We start from the raw sequence: 7500 nt of genomic DNA, 5'->3' as shown, positions 1-7500 counted from the left end.
CCTGGCTCAGAGTTGTCAGCAGTTGGTACGTTTGCTGCGCCGACCTACCTTGGTATGTTAAGGCTATGAAAGAAGACCAAGACCGGGACTGGAATATACATCCTTAATGCGAGGCTTCGGAGTCCACATCTTCCTCCACTAGGCCTGAAAACGGACAAAATGATAAAAAAAAAGAAAAAAAAATATATAGCGTACATATAACGTTATTAACTGTTGAGATTATGATGTACAAAATTCCTCTTTCCTTTGTCCTTGCAGTTAACTTAGCCAGTACCTTCGTTATGTAGACTTCCAGAGCACAGGGTACTTAAATAATTGAGTACCTTAACCCAGACCTCAGAACGTTGATGAGAATAACCCAGTGTCCTGAAAGTGTCTTATTGTTCAGCGTGGCGAATTATTCCCTTCCTCTCTTTGTCTTGCAATTAATACAGTCAATACCTTCACTATGTACACTTCCAGGGCACAGGCTACGTAAATAATGAAATACCTTAACCCAGACCTCGAAATGTTGATGAGAATAACCTTGTGTCCTGAAACTGTCTTATTGTTTATATTATTTATCGTGGGGAATTATTCTCTCAAACAGCTGATCGGATTCCACAGAATTTTGCGGCGTTACAGTGCAAGTCTTCGTGTATGCAAGAATGAATATAAATTATGATTACTGGGGGAGGGGGATACACTCTCTGCAAATAACTGTTGTCGGTGAGCTGTGCCCTTGAACGCGAGTATTATAATGTAGTGTTGTTAAAGATCAGTGGAGCATTTTGAGTCTCGCTTCGTAATCTCTTCCTGTGTTCTATTCATATTTGTGTTTCTCAGGTGCGTTTTAACCACTTCTTTTCTGCATTATTACTTGGTATGTTGTCTTAAAATACGTTTTGAGTGTTTTCAACCCTTTGCACTTGGGCTAAGATTAGATGTTTTTATTAAGTTTTGTGGCACGTCTCTTACAGCCAGCGAGTTGAGTAGTGTAACTTGTAATATTCTCGGCAGGAAAAAACAAAAACAAAAAAAGCAGCAGTTTAATTTAATTCTAGTTTACAAAAGAGCAATTTGAAAAGCTCCAAGAGGTCATCTGGACTCTGAAGGTTAACCAAGAAGTTATGAATGCTTTCTCTTTGTGGGTGTCTCTCTTTCATGTGTCGCCTTTTATTTATTTTTTTCCTATTCTTTTGAGGTTCGTACTCAGTCTTACTTAGTACATTTAATTTCCTGGGAGTTCTCTTCGTGAAAAAGACAGCAAGAGCCTATCCTTTCTGTTAAAAACATATATATATTTTTTTTCACATCGAGTCTAGACGTTGCCGTTTTTTATTTATGTACTTTTAAGACCAGCTTTTGTTCTTGTTCTGGAAGTTGATATTGTACTGAATATACCTTCCAATGGTCGCTTACTACATTAAGTTTCACAAGAACGGCAAAATTTTAAATGTATTCTCTCGATCAAGCTTTTTCTTTGCCCGTTTTTTATGAAGTGTATTTTATTTACACATTTATTCTCTGTCATTCTTAGTCGCTTATTACATTTAATTTCATAAGAACGATCAAAATTTTAAATTTATTGTCTTGAGTTAAGCTTCTGTTTCGTCTGTTTTTATGAAGTCTGTTTTATTTGCACATGTATCCCCAGTAATTCTTGGCTTGCGTTGGCTGTTGCTACTGACTCCTCTCTTTCGTGAAGCAACATATGAATCTCGACTCACATCCTCGTCAGAAACTTCTTAATTCGTCACGTCCATTGCCCGCCGCTGCAAACTTTGTGACGCACGCTTCCCCGTTCCGCCTCTGCACTCTGAGACGGTGTGTGTGTGTGTGTGTGTGTGTGTGTGTGTGTGTGTGTGTGTGTGCGTGTGCGTGTGTGTGCGCGATTCCCTCTCTTCAACTATAATACTTACACATATTTTCTTAATAAGCTCTCCGGTTCGCTTTTCGCTCCTTATTTTACCTTCCTGGTGGTGTTGGAGCATGAAAAGCATCACGCGTGTTTGTTGCGTGACTGTTGCTTTGATTCTCTTCCCTGCGGTGTCTCCAGTCGTTTGTGGAGTGGCCTGAGGAGGGGACAGTTAAGTTCTCCTGCATCCAGACGTGGAGGTGACCTAGGTAATCCCCACCAGCTCCCTGAAGGCGTAAATACCGCACCCCCGAACACGAGTCGTGGTGATTGGGGACAGGAAAGAGGCTGGATCGCTGCGGTCCGGGGGATGATGCATATAAGGATGAGCCGGGCGCCGAGGAGATCGAGAACACCAATCCTGCCCTTAGCTTTCCTCGCCCTGGCTGGAGAGAAATCTTTATTATTCTTTTTCTGTGTCCTTGTACCTACCTAGTCCTTCACAGCCTCAAGGGGAGCGGTAAGCAAACATGTATTCTTTCTTGTCGCCGCGAACTTGTCCATAATTGATTAGAATTTATGATATTTTGTGTATTTGTGTTTTGTATCCCTTGTACCGCTGCTGTGTGGATTATTCAAGGACGGCACACCACCGCGTCCTGTCCTGCTGCCTCTCCGTCCAGACACTCCGCGGGGTCCTTGAAAAGCGCTTAGCCTCTCGTCCGGCCCATCTCGCACCGTCCCCTCGCGGTCACTCGCTCTGGATGGGACGTCTTCAAGTGGCTCCTCGAGGAACGCGCAGCTGCTTGTCTGGCCAGTCTGCTCTCCGCCCTTCCTGCTGTATTACGTAACACAGTATGACCATTCAAACCTCCCAGACCTTCTCCGTAATGCACAGGTCTTCATGTTAACACCCTCTTCTCCAAACTCTCCAAATGTCCCCGGCAGCAACCTTCGCCGTGACCTCTCTCATAAAGGTGACCACCGCACACCAACACCCGAAAGGAAAGTTGCCAAAATAAGGAAGATGTTCACCTGGGATTTTTTAATCTAAAATAGCTGATGTGGTTTTAAATTGTTTAGATGAATGGGAGCGTTTTAAAGTATGTAACAGATGGAAGGTAAATAGAGGTGAGCATCGGCCTGGTGACCTCCATAACTTGGTGCCTCACATAGTGCCCGACGGGGAGGCTTCTCCCTGCGCGGTGCCGCTGTGAGGCTGAGAGACAAAGGCAGTGAAGCTTGAAGCGGATGAACTTCCTGCCGACGCGGATGAAATGTTTAAGCCCTGACTTATTGATAAGGGAAGGAGCCACGCTACCGGTAAGGCTGATAAGTACGACTGTTGAGGTGATTATGATGCGGCCAGACTATGATGTGAGGACGCCAGCGCACCACGGACCGGATAGTTTTTTTTTTTCTCGGTTTTTATGCCCGGGTTCTGATGCTACACAAATATATATATATATATATATATATATATATATATATATATATATATATATATATATATATATATATATATATATATATATATAAAAAGCCTTCTTCTTTACTATTCTGCATCTCGTATCTCAGATCAGACAGTGTTAGTTATCACAGCTTTGCGCATCATCATATCTGTATCTGTCCTGTCCTGCCGCCAAGCCACAAAAACAACTTTACCTTTGCCATCCTGTTTCTCATGCTTAAGACTGACAGTGCAGCTTATCACAAATAGCTTCGTGCCTCGTTACACTAACTTCTCCCTTGTCCTGCCTGACATAGCTACAAAAACAACCTTTAACTTAACTTTTCTGCATCTCTTGTTTTAAATCAGGCAGTGTAGCTGATCACAAACATATGGAACAAGTAATATGCCGTTTGTTCTCTTCAGATCAGATATTCTCCTCTGTTTCCTTTAAGGTTAGGGAGGACAAAGTATCTTGTTGGTAAAGATTGAAACTGCACCGCCTATATCTGGGGGAGGCATCGAGTACATAAACCAATATCCGTATTGACTCGGAAGCGTATTATTGGCACGTCCATAATTCACCGTGGAAATGTTGGCCCAAGCTTTGCCTTCCTGCTCACAACAACACGAGGCGAATGCAAACTTTGTGCACTGCCCGTGACTTGAAGAGTAAGTTAAGTGACCTGCGTTTGCGAAATGTTTTTATTGCTTATACTTTATTCATTTATTTATTTTTTCTATAGGAGCAATGTAAATGAAACTTTATTTTTTTTAATTTCTTTTTTTTGTGACCAAGCCGCTCCCATCACGCGTAAAGAGAATAAGAATAGAAAAAAGAATAATAACAACAACAACAACAACAACAACAAACTTTTCCATGCAAATATTCATCACCCAGACACAGTTTTCCCTCGTGCCACGCTAAAGTTGATAATGAAGACGTCACGCAGCCGCTCCGCCTCCCGAAAAGAAGCAAGACGTCTGCAGGAAGCGCCGTCAGGAAGCAGGAGGGGCGTGGTGATGGGGTGAGGCGTGACGGTAAACCAGTAAACACTATGCATGCACTAACACAACCCTCCCTCCTCCTCCTCCTCCTCCTCGTCCTCCTCCTGCCGTCTTGGAGAGTCATTAGCGTCACACTTACTTCACACTTGCTTCCTTTCCTACCTTCCTTCCTTCTTTGCCTCCCTCCTTCCCTCGCCGTGGTATCAGACATGCATAAACACGATAAGTGAATGAGGGACTGACACTTCTTTCATCTCGCCTCATCACTTCTTATTTCCTGCATGACGCACACACACACACACACACACACACACACACACACACACACACACACACACACACACACACACACACACACACACACACACAGCTTACCGATTATTCTCTCTTTTCTTCCCTGTGCAGCAAATTACTGGTATGTATATTATTTAGTGTATACATGCATATATACATATGTAGTATCAGTTTGTTTGCCTGTATATATTTCTCTCTCTGTTTCTTTGTGTCTCTGTATCTCTGTGTCTCTGTATTTGTCTGTCTGTCTGTCTTTCTGTGTATTTGTTTGTCTTTGTTAGTCTCTCTCTCTCTCTCTCTCTCTCTCTCTCTCTCTCTCTCTCTCTCTCTCTCTCTCTCTCTCTCTCTCTCTCTCTCTCTCTTATGTATTAGTAATGAGAGGACGGTGAATAACTAAAATCGTGAATAAAGCATTGGTGACATCAAGAGAAAAGGTTATGGCTTGAAATTATCACTCGTCACTTCCCCCATTCTCTCTCTCTCTCTCTCTCTCTCTCTCTCTCTCTCTCTCTCTCTCTCTCTCACACACACACACACACACACACACACACACACACACACACACACACACACACACACACACACACACACACACACACACAGATAATTGATTTTCTTCATAATTCACTTCACATGGGTTTATATTTCATCCTGGACTTGCTTTCCTTCTCTCGTTTATCACTTCTTACTCTTGCTCTTCCTGCTGCCTTCTCCTTGTGCCGTTCTCCTCCTCCTCTTCCTCCTCTTCCTCCTCCTTACTCTCATTCGTATTCTTACAGTCCTGGTCGTTGTATTCTTTCTCGGTTTTGTGGTCAAGGTTGTGATTGTGGTGATGGTCGTGCTGGTGTTGGTGTTTGTGGTGGTGGTGGTGGTGGTGGTGGTGATGCTGGTGGTGGTGTTGTTGTGGTCGTGGAGGTGGTGGAGGTCGTTGGCTGTGCTTGTGTCTATGTTGTCGTCCTTCTTGTCGTTCTTATTGTCGTCTGTGTTGTCGTTGTCTTGGTCGTCTTGCTTCTCATCTTCCTCCTCGTCATTCTTGTTCTCCTCCTCTTCCTCTTCTTCCTGTGTAGCTCAGTATATCCTCACTTCATTTTATATATGTACATAACATTAATCTCTCTCTCTCTCTCTCTCTCTCTCTCTCTCTCTCTCTCTCTCTCTCTCTCTCTCTCTCTCTCTCTCTCTCTCTCTCTCTCTCCCTCCTCTTTCTCCAGCATCTGTTCCTGGCATTACATTAGCTCAGGGATACAAACCTTGTGTCACTTAGTCCGGGTGAGGCAATCGCCACATAGGTCACCCAGCATCACTCTTCCCATGTACTGTTAGTGGCTGAAGAATGGGCACGTGGGGGGAGGAGAGGTGAGAGAAGCTCGGTGCAGTCAGCCAGTCGGTTCCTGTCTTGTGGTTAAGGGAATTGTATCTATCACAGGCTCAGGGGGCGTAAAGTGCCAGTTGGAGGGATTGTGGGGACGTTCAGACTAAGCAGTACAAGAGTCGGTTGTTTGTTTTCCTTAGTGTTGTGTTTTTGTTGGTTTTTGTGGTTGTTTTTGTTGTTTGGAATGTGTGGTTTAGTTTTGTTTGATGAGTGTTTATGTTATTGTTGTTATGGATTGTTTTTTTCTTTTTTTGTTCTTGTTTGTTTTTCTGTCTTCTTTTCCGTCCTTTTTTTCTTTGTTTTCGCCGTCGAGTTTGTCGGATCGTTCTCGTCGTCGTAGTTGTTGGTCTTCTCGTCATCCTTGTCATCGTCATCTGCGTCATCATCATCTTCATCTTCGTTGTTCTTTGTTTTCGCAATTGTTTTCGTCATCACCGTCGTGGTCGTGACCTTTCTCGTTGTTCTTTGTTCTTTACCTTTGTCGTCGTGGTCGTCGTCAGCGGCAGCGGCAGCGCGGCGGCGGGGGAGGCGGAGGCGGAGCGGCGTTTTCTCCTCCATAGCCGAATGAAAAATGGCGCATGTCATCCAACATCAATAAACGCAGAGTAATGTTTAATGTGTATTGGCAATGGAAACTTAAATTTCAAGTATTTTATGCGCGATCAGGAACTCGTTAAAGCTAAACGGGAAAAATACGGCGCAGCAATCATGACGGGTGTGTTAAAAGTGCCTGCCTGGGTACGCGCGGCGGCCTGGAGGGAGGGAGCATTGCGGCTCAGCTTGACTTAATTTGGACACTGAATTGCCTGGCGTGATTAAAATTACGTAGCTTATGCTCGACAGAATATGATGAAAAAGGTAGATAGTGGAATTTATATATATCAGGCTGAATTCTAGTTGATTGTGGTAGAAAATCATAAGAAATTTATTTTAAAACCTGCAATTATTTCGGGAAGAACTTATAATATGATGGTTTTGATAAGGCACACACTTGGTAAGATAAAACGTGTGAGTTTTTTTTTGTGTTTAAGAATTTGATTAGTTTGTCCTCGAGTCTTTATGGTGTATTAACAACAGAACATAAAAAAAGAACAGAAACTGCAAAAGATGACTACTTGTGGCAGTACTTGTATGAAGTGAGTGATGTCTTAAGTAGTTGAGAACTTGATTACTTTGTTTTCGTACCTTTTAAAGTATTAATACCAGAAAAAAAATAAGAGAAGCTGCAAAAAGGTGTCTACACATAGCATTTTCCCCATAAAGCATGCAGCACTATGTTCCTCCTTTATTTTTATTTATAAGGAACAGAGATATAAGAAAATACAGTAAGAAAAAGAGAATATAAGAGCATAAGAACATATAACAGAAAATAGCAACATAAGAGCGTAGTAACACATAAAAAACACAAATAGAGATTACGGACACCCTTAAAATAGCACAGCCGCTTTTCACGTAGCCATTATGTTCAACAATTTCCTCATCGCCTTCACCACCTCCTCCCATAAGCCAGGTAAAGAAAGTAACCTCTTCAAAGGCAAG

At 42.8% G+C, this 7500-nt stretch overlaps 1 protein-coding gene across 1 annotated transcript in view; it reads left to right on the top strand.

Moving 5' to 3' along the window:
- Window positions 1-7500, top strand: part of LOC135105965 (uncharacterized) — a 100575-nt gene that overhangs the window by 57967 nt on the left and 35108 nt on the right. The gene's annotated exons all lie outside the window — the stretch shown is intronic.

The sequence above is a fragment of the Scylla paramamosain genome, chromosome 1, assembly GCF_035594125.1.
Source record: "Scylla paramamosain isolate STU-SP2022 chromosome 1, ASM3559412v1, whole genome shotgun sequence".
Classification (NCBI taxonomy): Eukaryota; Metazoa; Arthropoda; class Malacostraca; order Decapoda; family Portunidae; genus Scylla; species Scylla paramamosain.
Note: the sequence above shows the minus strand (reverse complement) of the source record. Positions and strands in the feature narration are given on the sequence as shown.